Source organism: Simochromis diagramma, unplaced genomic scaffold (genome assembly GCF_900408965.1).
Source record: "Simochromis diagramma unplaced genomic scaffold, fSimDia1.1 OVJJ01000753.1, whole genome shotgun sequence".
NCBI lineage: Eukaryota > Metazoa > Chordata > Actinopteri > Cichliformes > Cichlidae > Simochromis > Simochromis diagramma.
The window spans coordinates 21996946-22011279 of record NW_024387523.1 but is presented as its reverse complement, the minus strand read 5'-3'; the positions used below and the strand labels follow the sequence as shown (position 1 = coordinate 22011279).

The 14334-nt window shown below is 42.8% G+C and overlaps 1 protein-coding gene across 3 annotated transcripts in view; it reads right to left on the bottom strand.

Moving 5' to 3' along the window:
• LOC120726804 (CMP-N-acetylneuraminate-beta-galactosamide-alpha-2,3-sialyltransferase 1-like) overlaps positions 1 to 14334 on the bottom strand; it is a 92435-nt gene that overhangs the window by 51899 nt on the left and 26202 nt on the right. Inside the window, exon 1 of one of the 3 annotated variants that reach the window (XM_040020760.1) lies at positions 9247 to 9553. The exons of the other annotated variants lie outside the window; for them this stretch is intronic. The gene's annotated coding sequence lies outside the window, so the exon portion shown is untranslated. Of the gene's footprint in view, positions 1 to 9246; positions 9554 to 14334 lie in introns of those variants that run through there. 3 annotated transcript variants of the gene reach the window in all.

The window sequence follows — 14334 nt, the reverse complement described above, 5'->3', positions numbered from 1 at the left end:
TGACAACTGCTCAGAGCCAGAAATAATCCAGCAAAGCACAACATGAAACTTTTTTTTTTCCAATCTGTGCCAGGTTAAGTTAACTGACTGCTGGCTTTTTATTTAATGAAGCTATGAGAGTAAGATTGATTGTCAAATGCAAATCTCTCACAGAAAGCGTATTTTTCTGAAACCATTCCTTTTATGTGTTCCACTGTTTTCAGGAGGAATCACTAGGTTTACGTCCAGAGCCAACGGCAGTGTAGTAAAGTCAGAAAGTCATGGGATCTGTCGAAAATAATAACACAATATGAAAACTTGGATGTTATTTAAGCCTGAGGTCTACAAGTTTCATAACGTTAATGCCTACATATTATAGATGAAAAAATAGCTGTTTTAAGAATGGTAGATTATATGCCACCACCACATACACCTCCACTGCTCTTTTGAAAAAAGTATCAAACTTTACATCACACTCCACCTCTGGGCATGTCGCTTCATTTGACTGAAGGTCACTGGGTTTGTCACACTCTCTCACAGTAACTAGAATGTGTAGATTTTAAACAAATAAAGCATCTCACTACTGCACAGCTGCACGCGTGGAAAGAAATGCTCTCCGTGCCCTTGATCTCTCGCAGACTTGTGTAAATGGCTGTGACGTGCTTCACTGCTACAAAGCAGCACAGATTCTTTCCATTTACATCACCGCCTGCTTTCTTCTTTAACGCCTTGCTGAAATCAGGTTTACTTTTATTAACACAGCCGTAATAAACCTTTACTCATTTGCCTTGAGTCAGCAGCTGATTATATATCTAATTTTATTGCTGCAAAATTACATTATCCACTCACTTTCACCCTCTCATTGCATTTCCACTGATTACTGCAGACTTTCATTCGTCACGTCCTTCACAGCCCTCCATGTACCTGCAGTTGCCTGAAGCAATAAACTTTCTCTGGTGTGTTAACTCCCTGTGAGGCTGCCTTATTCACTTCAGGCTGATGTCACCAAGTACAAACAGAGAGCAGTGCACTTTGAGATGAATCTTCACACCATGTTTCCAAGCAATTCCCTCGGCTCAGGCTTACCATTTTAAATGCCTTAACATACCCCCCCACCCCCACCTCATTCCTTTCCCTCCAGCTTGGTTCCAACTACCTCACTCTGACAGTATCACATATATTCTGTGCCACGTTGTGCAAGCTTCTAGCGATATATGATGTTTACACAGTGAAATATTTAAAACTCTGTACTTTTTTTTTATGGCTGTACTAGTCAATCAAATAAAATATGTCTTGTGCAATTTCTCTAAACCACCCCCTCTCCAAGTTTGGTACCTTTGAATACTTGGCTTCTCTACTAGAATTGAAAATAAGCTTTTGTCAGTTCTGAATGTTTTCATGTAGAGAATAAGTTTGCAAAGAGCGACCCAGCAGGCCAGGATGCGTTTGAATTCATTTTTGAATATAAGGTTAAAGACTGTGTCAGCAAGGGTTTAAAGGTTAAATTCATTGACTGATATGAAGAATCAAGGAAACAAACTTCTATAAAGGGTCAACACTTAATAATCTTTATATCATAGTTGAAAACCAGCCAAGAAAATTTCAGATGAATGAAAGAAAGGCTCATGGATACAGCGATTATACTTTCACCCTGAGCTCAGAGACCACATTTGGACTCCAGCATGGAACCTGATTTTCTTATTACTTTTACACCGCTTTCATTCATTTAGTTAGTTCAGGTTTTTTTCAAACCTCTGTTTTCTTAGTTGCCATGGTGATTTTACATCCCAGAAGAGTCTTGTATTTCCTATTTAAATACATTTGTTTAAAAGTCATGCTGGCTGTAATGCAAACAGGGGGAAAATGTGTTGCGTTCTTGTCACTACTAAAAGTTTTGCCATGATACATGCTTCGGTTTATGTCATGATTTTATTTCTATTGGATCTTTTCTTGTTTTGCATTTGTCAAATAAACTTTGCTACCTCAGCAAGTGCAGCAACTTTTAAAAGCTATTTTTGTGTGCGTTATTTTACTGGCACTTCTACTGAAGATTTTTATCATTCAAAATGAGAAAGGTTTTGCTGCAAAATGAAAAAAAAAACACAAAAGGATCAGAGCCCCTTGTTAAGACCATCCCTTTGTGTAGTGCTGCACAACTTTTAGGCTTAGATTGCTCTTGGCAAATGCTATTCTGATCGCCTGCGTGTTCAAATGGTGATTTAAACTCTTACTTTCTCTCTTTTTTTTTTTGCCTGTCCCGTTTGGTTCTTTTGCCATCAGAATTGTTGTCTAAAGGCAAAGAAAGATGCCCAACGGATTTACTTTACCAAATGGACCATCCTAGCCTTGCCGTATTGGTCTATTTGATTCACCTTTGCTTTTATTGTTTATTTTATTTTCATTTGCTGAACACGGGGTAGACTTGACTGGGGAAAAGGAAAGGGAGAAAGAAAGAGGGAAAGAAAAAGAGAGGGAAGAGGGACGGTGATAAAGGGCAAAAACCAACAAAACAAACAGACAAAAAATACATATATCAATTAGGGCTGCCACGATTAGTCGGCTAGTCACGATTACGTCGACTATCAAAATCGTCGACGACTGATTTAATAGTCGACGCGTCGTTTGAAGCTTTGTAAGATCCCAAAAGATGCAGGAATAAGTAGTAGGATTTAAGAGTGTAATAACGGACTGAAACAGAAGATGGCAGCACTGCATGTACAAGGATGCCAGCTGCCGTTAAACCCCGAAGAAGACGAAGCTGTGTCCCAGAATTCATAGCGCGGCCCAGCTCAGTTTCCAACAATGGTGGCAGCTAGTTAGTTTTAATATTACTCTTATTATTCTTTCTGGGTCACAAAATAAACTTTTAACATATTTTCAGGCAAGAATGTATCTCTGTAAACCTCAAATATCTGCTCAGTTTATCAAGACACCACATATTTTCAAAAGCGCTTTTCGGAGACGTCTGTTACCCACTAGCTCGATAGCTAGCCGGGGGCAAGGCTCACTAGAGCCCGTGAGAACACCGGACTCCCGGCAAATCGTTTTCAAACCCACCGCCGTCTTTCGCTACTCAGGTTAAACATGATATATGAGTCACTTAGATAACTTAAAAATGTTATTGTTTGGCTTTTTTTAGTATTTTATTTGTTCCTGAGTAAATCGGTTTGGCTGAGATTAAAGTCATAGTTTTACACAGCTGAATAAACGTCAAGCAGACAACTGATTATCAGAAGTGTGAGATGCTCGAGAATATACTCCGGTGCTGTTATATTTTAGATAGCAAGGAGTTTATTAAACTTCACCGAAAGAATCTGCAAATTTCATTAAAATTTAATAAACTATCATCTTGTCTTTATTTTTAGTTAGCACATACCTTAAACACTTAAAGCTGTAAGCTAATGATTGTTATATAAAAGCAGATGCTGCTGGTGCAATAAGCTGTACTATGTCCAGTGGATGATGATCTGATTAGTCGACTAATCGCAAAAATAATCGGTGACTAGTCGACTATCAAAATAATCGTTTGTGGCAGCCCTAATATCAATCACCTTGATCACCTGTTGAGAAAGAAAAAAGAGAAAAAAAGCAAAGAAAAAGAGAGCAATATAATAAACAACTCAAGGTAAACGCAAGGATCGTATTTGTGGGTTGAGGATAAGCAGGTGACCATATGCCACATGGCTGAGAGTGGCTAGCCCGGCTTCGAATCTGTCCCGTGGCCCTTTGCCAAATGTCTTCCCCTTTCTCTCTCCTGTCCCTCTTCACTGTACCCTTTCAAAGTAAAACTGTAAAATATTTTTTAAAAAGGGTAATCTTTGGTGATCTTTCACTGAGTATGCTTGTTTTGTTCTTGTTGCTTTTTTGACAGCTACAAGAGTTTTTATTATAATAACAATGTAAGGCGTTTTGCCAGATATAACTGTCACAATGCATTAAAATTTGGGGGGCACTAGCAAGAAAACTGTCAAGATTCAAGAGATTCAAGATTCAACGTGTCAAGTCAATGCTGCCACACAGGTCCATTGGGGCTGCTGTACACACCCAGTTAAATTGTAAATGAAAAACTAAAGAGCCAAGGATGGGCTGCAAGAGGACAGTGGACAAATTTAGGCACAGTTGGGTTTTTTTACTCAACATCTTTTACTCAGTGTTGCGTCTATTGTGTCCTGTAATTCCAATTTGACAAATACTGTGTACCAAAGAAAAGCCGTCTTCTGATGTTTTAATATGCTGTCACATGCTTGCAGATTGCAGTTGGTTGTACACTACAGGTAAATCTTTCACTAGAACAGAGCCCCATGAAATCTGTTTAACTCCCTGATTGAGGCTTTTGTGCCATTTTGGTGTTTGGAACAATGTGTTTGGCTGTCAAACACAACAAACACAAGTCGATGTTCACTTTAAATATTTTTTCTTTACTCTGCTATAATGTCATGACACAGAAAAAAATAAAACATGAATGTGATAATGAAGCCCCCCATTCCAAAAAACACACGAGGTACAGGTGCACATTTTGTACAAACCATTTGCCCTCTCTAACTCGGTATCGGCCAGCTAATGATTTTCAGATTTGATGAGCTCTTTGTGTAGTAAAAAACAAACTCAGGTAGAGGCAGGCACAGCTACAGCCTCCTGTGAAAACTGGGTTTGATGTTCACTCTCAAATGAAAATCTCTGACCAATTTTGCATGCAGTCAAATGTCGTCCGCTCCCGTCCACGCACATTAACTGAGAGCAAGGTGGACAGAATGTAAAGCAGGCTGTGATTATTGATGTCTGTTGTCAAGCACATTCTGTGTCCAAAATGAGAAGTCTCACTCATTAATCATTAACAAAAATGCACAATGCCTCCAATAGAATGAAATGTGTAATTCATTTGGCAACACACAATACATGTTCCCATGATACTACAGCTTTTTTTCCCCCTCCAGTTTCGGTGTTTTTATCTCTAGTTTTGATTAGGCCATTTTGCATGCAGACAAATGATTTTCCTGCACTTTCACTGATAGATGCAGCCAGAAAGAGAATGTAAAACAGGTCTCAGTATTAATGTGTTTTGTCGAGGAAGTTCTCCATCCGAAAGGCGACGCCTCTCCCATTAATCATGAGCACCAGGGTAAGGTGTGGGAAGAAATAAAGCAGTCCATTTGCATTTCTGGCAGACATAAAAATGTCCACCATGATGCAGCACATTCTTTACGTTTAGTCTTTCTGATCGTTGACTGTTTTACTGTAAAGCAGTTTTACACCCGAATGCCTTTTCCCTCTTTATGTAGATGCAAAAATACAAGCCGCAAAAGGAGATCAGATGGCACAGCAGCATGTTTACTGAGGACTGAGGTCCTTGGAGGATTCTTCAACACTGTAAGCTATTTTGCCATGTGGAGTCAAAAATTTGGCACACAACTAAGAAACATGTTTCCAGCAGCATGTTTCATCATGAAAGTGGTCCCATTTAACTGCTAGGCACAAGGACACCCCTTTGTTTAATTTCTGACAGTCATTATTCAGGCATCAGGTGGGATGGTGGATCTGTCACTACATCAATGCCACAGAATGTTGGGTTTTTTGTTTTTGTATCAAATGATTTCTCTATCAGCGTGCCAGTCAGATCCACTGAGGATTTCACTCTGTCTCTGATCTTGCTCCAGATTCACTCCTGCATTTGGAAGAAATCCTCTTCTGTCAAGAAGAACATGAAAAGCAAAGTGTCCTCTCCAGAGAACCAAAGCATTGGTTGTTTGTTCAAATTTTAAAGAACCAATGTTTATGTTTACTACCGTGGCACAGCAGGAAGTGTGGTAGGAGATCCTGGAGTGAAAATGATCCACGCACAGGTGTGTGGTTGGTTAACAGAAAATGGTAAAAAGAAAAGAAAAGACTATGAGTTTAGAACTTAATAATGACTTTCCATGCGCTGTAGCCTCTATACAGTTTATTTTGTTAACCGGTAATTACCCTGGAAATACCCAAAATGATCACAGACATGTTTGCCATGGTTTGAATATGAATAGAAATCCTAGTGAAACAGATCTGAGTGACAACAAAAAAAGGTGTTGATACGTTTCCAATATATAAATGTATAAGTGGTGTGAACAGTTGCCACATGCACATTAAGCAGGTTGCTTCCCCAGACAAAAGAAAACGAAAGTATTCTGACCTTCACATCTAAACCCAAGCAAACCCACATGAGTACAGAAGAGACTGTTGACTCAGTAGGGATAATATTTAACAAGGACAGATGAGAATAATTATTTGAAAGTAATACAAAATGCATGAGAGCCTCAGTGCGTTTCTGCCACAAACCGATGCAGAAAAGGTCTAAATTAGTTCATACAAATTCACCAGAATTCTGAAAATTAAGAGTCTGATATCCAGCTTACTGTGTCTGATCCACAGCTCAAATGAAACCTAAAGCAATCTGCGAAGGTTCACACAAAACAAACTTTCTTTAGAAATATGCCTATGACTATGCCTTAACTCTTCTTGCCTGAAGCTATTAAAAGCCTAACCCCAGGTATAGGCAGATAATTATGAAGCTCATTAACAGTCTGTTTTAAGGCTGTTTTTGGTGTATGCGCTCGGTTCTCACCCTCCACTGAAAGATCCAGATTCAGTTAGCTCAGGCACCATAACACTGCATATCCACACAGAATTCATAGTGATGCTGATCAATACCAGTACTGTGACGAGTACACGTCTCACTGGTGACATTTCAGGCTTTCACAGCATCTCCCTGTTCAGGAACAAAGATTCTCATCCATCCAAAATGTAAATACTAATGCACTCACTAATAAACACTTCTGTGAATATTTTTTCAGAGAGCTTTTTAGTGTTTAATCGAACCCCAATCAGCTTTTTCTATGTATTCCTAGTTATACGGCTTTATACGGCCAACACAAAGCACAGTTTTAATTTGTACAATGATTTTTCTTTTAACCTCATACCAACCAAAACTGTACTTCATGTTTCAATTCACAAAGGTCAGCATTAGTGCTGTCAAAATTAACGCATTAAGGCAAATTAGTCCACCGTTACAGTCAGCGCGATTAAAATTTTGTAACGCAATTAATGCATCTGGAGTGCAGAATGACTAAAAATCCCTAAAATGTTTCTGTCAACGCATTTCAGGCAGTTTTCGGGCAGCGAGTTACCCTCGCACATCTGCAAATGGGCAGTTGATCTGGTAGTGACGGGCAGCTGAACCAATCAACTCAATATGGAAGATGATAAATGCACATTGGCCCTCTCGATGGGAAATTTGAGCATTAAAAAAGATAACAAGACGGAACAGTTGACCAACATAAAGTATTATGCACATTGTGCAAGAAGGAATTTTCTTTTCACCGAAGCACTTGCAGCTTTAAATATCACATTGACGCGAAGCATACGTTAGCCGGACATACTGTTAGCACTTTGGCTAACGCGTCACACAGCTTGCGACAAACCAGTCGCGGAGCATCGGAGGCTCAGTGAGTCGACCTCGGACATATTGACTGACACAATTGGCAAGTGAATTGAAACAAACTGCAGACCTGTTAATGTCGTTGAGAACATGAGTTTTACATAGTTTTGGGTCCTCGTTTCAAGGACTTGAAATGCCTCCCCAAGAGTGACAGAGAGAGAGGATAAATGTCTACATTGTTTTTGTTTTTTGTTAACATGAATGTGCAAGATGTTTAACAAACATGTTAAGTGCGTATATTTTCCCTTTTTTCTCGAGTCTGTTTGCTCATGCAAAATGAAATGCGATTAATATAGAATAAAAGTTAATGATAATTAATCGTGATTAATCAAAATTAATCCACAGTAACCCTGTGATGAATCTGATTAAACATTTTAATTGTTTGACAGCACTAATATATATTAAATATTAGTGAATACTTACCTATTACTATTTAGGTTTTGTAAAAAGTTGTATTTCACAGGTGAGAACCTGTGCTAAAAGAAAACTATTCAAATTCTCTTTGAATTTAAGCACACACTCTTTGTGTTTATTCTGCATTTACTTTGTTATATTGCATAAATGTCAGTTACAAGCTTAAATATAAAGTTGAAAAAATGCAATTACAACCAGGCAGTTGATCAAGTAATTGCAATTAATCACAAGTGATTACAGAAAACTGTGCGATTTATTAGTTACTTTTTTTTTAATCTATTGACAGCACTACTTAGCATGCTAAAACTCTGGATGAATGTGATTAGTCTGCTTCTCACAGTATTTTTCTTCTTTTTTTACTGTTTCAATTGTAATTGTGATGCTGATTTTGCAATAGGAATCTTAAACAAACAAATTACATTTCAATTTCAAAAATTATACACACACACACACACACACACACACATATATATATATATATATATATATATATATATATATATATATATATATATTAAAGTGTTAAAGTGTTAAAGTGTTAGATGCCTGTTTTTATTCAGGCATCTAACAGTGGTGGTGAAATCTGTCTGTGTTAGCAAGAAATAAAATCAGCCAATGAATAAAGAGTACAGCAACATCTAGCATAGTGTTTATTGCCCGTTTTATTATATATATTATATCATATATATATATATATATATATATATATATATATATATATATATATATATATATGTATTCAAAGTCGACACGTCATAAACAGCAAACAGCAAATTCCGAGTATTGAAGGTGCTAAACACAGCCTACAGTGGTAACTCCATTAAAACCCAGACTGGTGAGGTGATGGGCACAGTCTGTGCCACACCAGATTGCGGGATACACTTAACTCTAAATACCACTGTCAAAATGTGCAACAAGCATCAATAAAGTGCATTTTGGAGGCATGAAAGCACTCTTTGGCTGGCCTTCGTATGCAGCGATCGGCTAGTGAACATGAATAATATCCTGTCATATATGGATTTGTAGCAGTGCAGTAGCTGAACGCGCTCACTAAAGCTTTTCAGGAAAAAATGCTAATGGACACAAATGACTACCACTACATTACTTTGCATGCTGTTCACTGGAACTTTGGGTTGGGTATTCGCCACTAACAGATGAGGGAGCGAAAAGGTAGGCAGTGTAGAGGCTTGTGTGGGAGGAGATATTTTCTATCAGTGTTATCTGGTTCCCAAGAGAAAAGTGAAGCTACAAAATGGTTAAACAGCAACTATAAATATTTCCACATGTAGTTCCACATAATTACTTTTAATGCTGTTTTGAACCAATGTCATCAAGCCCCAAACTTTTAAAACTTCATATATATAAATTATAAACATTATACATACCTATATGCAGGGAACAGATGGGCTTCTTTGGGATTAAGACAGGCTGCATTAAATAACCTGAACCTTCTCAGGAAGAACAGCCGGCTCTGCCCTGTCTAATCTATTGCCACAGTGTTATCAGACCACTGCAGGTTGTTAATAATGTGACACCCCACCACCATGCAGAGCAGTCAGGATGGGTGCTGCCATGTGGAGTGCTAGATGGACTTGGAGTGGTGAAATCTGTCTGTGTTAGCAAGAAATAAAATCAGCCAGTGAATAAAGAGTACAGCAACATCTAGCATAGTGTTTATTGCTTGTTTTAGTATATATATTATATCATATATATATAAATTAATATATATATTAATTTATTCATTTGTACATGTTATGCAATTCAAAACTGTAGCGTAATTGCAGTGTAATCTATTAGTGCTCATGTACCGCACATTAATGTTGGCACTGTAAATACTGCTGTGTAATTTAAACCAAATGAAACACATCACACAGCTTGTTTATTAATGTGTGTATGTGTATCTATACATCATGATAATGTAGTGAAGTAAAAGATGCAATATTAGGAATACTGATTTAAAGTATAGTGTAGCAAAATTCTAATTATCAAGCATTTTCACAGTTTTTCTACACTAAGTAGAATATGCTAAAGATAGATTTTCCTTTCTGAAAACAAAAGATTAGAGTAGAGGCAACATTTAATGAGATGTGTATTTACTGTTGTATGTAGCTGGGAAAAGTGCACAACCAAAAGATCACAGAAGTTAATAGCAACATTACTTATGGGTCAAATTTTATGTTCTGGGCACAAAATTTGAGTCCTGACTAGGGATGGGTACCGGTATCCGGTGCCATGATGGCACCGGTTCTGACATAAACGGTAGTAACCAGACCGAAAAGCATCGCACATTTCGGTGCTTTATTTCGGTGCTTTTTTTCCCTGAGATGTCATACACTTTGAATTCTAGCCAATCAGTTTACGTTTCCGAGGATAGTAGGCGGGTCCAGGTACGTACGTTCTTTTAGAGCAGAGCTACAGATTAAAAATGCCCAAGGCGAAGCGGTCAAAAGTCTGGCTGTACTTCACAGCAAAATATGCAAACTCAGCAGCCTGCAACAAGCGCTTTAAGCTGATACTGTGATACTGTCAAAGGAAGTAACACCTCAAATCCGATGAAACACCTGGCGACGCATAGCGGATTTTTTTAAAAGCCAAAAAATGCGCCGTATTTGATAGCTTGCTGCGAGACCTCACACCGAGCGCATCTACTGCGGGTGTGGTGCCTGTTATCGGACCCGGAGTTAGCAACATCCCCCAAAAACCCGAAGAGTAGAGTCCTGGCCCCTAGCCCTGCCAGTGTAGCAGAAATGATGACGGATGATGATGGCAGCAGCAGCCGTTCTTCTCTGCGTGAGTAGCTTAATGTTGTACGTGTATAATTTATGTTGAGTAGGCTAACCACGTTATTAAATTAATGCATGTAAGGTGAACTAGCAAACACCGTCGTAGTTACATGCGGCTGTCTTCTTGTTTGATGGCAGATACTCACTTCACCCTGGCCAAAAAGGCTAAAATGACCAAAGAAAAAGTGGAAAACAGTTAAACATGAGAGGTTTTTGGCAGTGCTTAAACAATGTTTTTTCCATTGTTTAAGCACTGCTTCCAGCCAAGAGTGATACCATATATGCCCTCTAGCTGCAGAAAAGGCTAACATTGTTATCTTTTTACAAAAAAACAGCTGAACATGAGAGGTTTTTGGACCAATTTTGTGTTCTCCATTCTTTAAGCACTGGTTTGAGCACCGTTTAAGCACCGGCACCGTTTCAAAAGTACCGGTTTGGCACCGGTATTGGATAAAACCTAAACGATACCCAACCCTAGTCCTGACCTCAGTCTGTCAATTAGACTTGCAGATGAATGTGCTCTTAGCACATAGCCAACAATCATATTTACATTTTACTCTTGGTTATCTATCCATCCATCTCCATCCATCTTCATCCGCTTTATCTGAGGCCGGGTCGCGGGGGCAGCAGCCTAAGCAAAGAGGCCCAGACCTCCCTCTCCCCAGCCACCTCCTTCAGCTTATCCGGGGGAATACCAAGGCGTTCCCAGGCCAGCCGAGAGATATAATCTCTCCAGCGTGTCCTGGGTCTGCCCTGGGGCCTCCTCCCGGTGGGACATGCCTGGAACACCTCACCCAGGAGGCGCCCAGGGGGCATCCTTGTCAGATGCCCGAACCACCTCAGCTGGCTCCTTTCGATGTGGAGCAGCAGCTGCTCTACTCTGAGCCCCTCCCGGATGGCCAAACTTCTCACCCTATCTCTAAGGGAGAGGCCAGCCACCCTTCGTAGGAAGCTCATTTCTGCCGCTTGTATCCGCGATCTCGTTCTTTCGGTCACTACCCACAGCTCGTGGCCATAGGTGAAGGTAGGGACGTAGATCGACCGGTAAATTGAGAGCTTCGCTTTTACACTCAGCTCCCTCTTCACCACGACGGACCGGTGCAGCATCCGCATTACTGCAGCTGCAGCCCCAATCCGTCTGTCGATCTCCGACTCCCTTCTCCCATCACTCGCGAACAAGACCCCGAGATACTTGAACTCCTCCACTTGGGGCAGGAACTCATCCCCGACCCGGAGTGGGCACTCCACCCTTTTCCGGCTGAGAACCATGGCCTCAGATTTGGAGGTGCTGATCCTCATTCCCGCTGCTTCACACTTGGCTGCGAACCGTTCCAGTGCGAGCTGGAGGCCCTCACCCAATGAAGCCAACAGAACCACATCATCCGCAAAAATCAGAGATGAGATTCTGAGGCCACCAAAGCGAAAGCCCTCCGCCACTTGGCTGCGCCTAGAAATCCTGTCCATAAAAATTATGAACAGAACCGGAGACAAAGGGCAGCCCTGGCGGAGCCCATCACCCACCGGGAACGAGTCCGACTTATTGCCGGCGATGCGAACCAAGCTCTTGCAACGGTTGTATAGGGATCGAATGGCCCGTAGCAATGGGCCAGACACCCCATACTCCCGCAACACCTCCCACAGGACACCCCGAGGGACACGGTCGAATGCCTTCTCCAAGTCCACAAAACACATGTAGACTGGTTGGGCAAACTCCCATGCACCCTCAAGTATCCTCGAGAGGATAAAGAGCTGGTCCAGTGTTCCGCGACCAGGACGAAAACCGCATTGTTCCTCCTGTATCCGAGGTTCGACTAGCGGACGAACTCTCCTTTCCAGCACCCTGGCATAGACTTTCCCAGGGAGGCTGAGGAGTGTGATCCCCCTGTAGTTGGAACACACCCTCCGGTCCCCCTTCTTAAAGATGGGGACCACCACCCCGGTCTGCCAGTCCACAGGTACTGCCCCTGATCTCCACGCAACATTGCAGAGGCGTGTCAACCAGGACAGCCCTACAACGTCCAGAGCCTTCAGGAACTCGGGGCGGACCTCATCAACACCAGGGGCTCTGCCACCAAGGAGTTGTTTAACTGCCTCAGTGACCTCGCCCTCGGAAATTGGCGGGTCATTCCCCTCATCCCCAGACTCTGCTTCCTCCTCGGAAGACGTGTCAGTGGGATTAAGGAGGTCCTCGAAGTATTCCTTCCACCGCCTGACAATTTTCTCAGTCGATGTCAGCAGCGCTCCGCCAGCACTATACACAGTGCAGGTAGAGCACCGCTTTCCCCTCCTGAGACGCCTGACGGTTTGCCAGAATCTCTTCGAGGCAGTCCGAAAGTCTTTTTCCATGGCCTCTCCGAACTCCTCCCACACCCGAGTTTTTGCTTCAGCCACTGCCCGAGCCGCATTCCGCTTGGCCTGTTGATACCTGTCGGCTGCCTCCGGAGTCCCACAGGCTAACCAAGCCCGATAGGACTCCTTCTTCAGCCTGGCGGCTCCCTTCACCTCTGGTGTCCACCATTTGGTTCGGGGATTACCACCACGGCAGGCACCAACCACCCTGCGGCCGCAGCTCAATGCAGCAGCTTCGGCAATGGAGACGCTGAACATGGTCCATTCGGACTCAATGTCCCCAGTCTCCCTCGGAATGCTGTTGAAGCTCTGCCGGAGGTGTGCGTTGAAGATCTCGCGGACTGGGGCCTCTGCTAGACGTTCCCAGCACACCCTCACTACGCGTTTAGGTGCACCAGGTCTGTCCAGCGTCCTCCCCCGCCACCTGATCCAACTCACCACCAGGTGGTGATCAGCTGACAGCTCAGCCCCTCTCTTTACCCGAGTGTCCAGAACAGATGGTCGCAGGTCTGGTGATACGATTACAAAATCGATCATCGACCTACGGCCTAGAGCGTCCTGGTGCCACATGCACTTATGGACACTCTTATGTTCGAACAGGGTGTTCGTTATGGCCAAACTGTGATTAGCACAGAAGTCCAATAACAAAGCACCGCTCGGGTTCAGATCAGGGAGGCCGTTCCTCCCAATCACGCCCCTCCAGGTCTCGCTGTCGTTACCCACGTGAGCATTGAAGTCTCCCAGCAGGACAACAGAGTCTCCAGGTGGAGCACCTTCCAGCACCCCCCCCCCCCCCCCCAGGGACTCTAAGAAGGCTGGGTACTCCGAACTGCCACTCGGCGCATAAGCGCAGATGACAGTCAGGACCTGTTCCCCGACCCTAAGGCGCAGGGAACAAACCCTCTCGTCCACCGGGAAAAACCCAACGTACCGGCAGCAAGCCGAGGGGATATTAGAATACCCACCCCAGCCCGCCGCCTCTCACCAGGGGCAACTCCAGACTGAGACAGAGTCCAGCCCCTCTCCAGGAGACTGGTTCCAGAGCCCAAGCCATGCGTAGAGGTGAGCCCGACTATATCTAGCCGGTACCTCTCAACCTCATGCACTAACTCAGGCTCCTTCCCCACCAGAGAGGTGACATTCCATGTCCCTATTGCTAGTCTTGGCAGCCGGGGGTCAGTCCGCCAGGGCCTCCGCTCCTGGCCGCCACCCAGCACACAATGCACCCGACCCCTATGGCGCCTCCTGCGGGTGGTGGGCCTGCGGGAGGATGGGCCCATGTCTCCTCTTCGGGCTGTGCCCGGCCGGGCCCCATGGACTAAGGCCCGGCCACCAGACGCT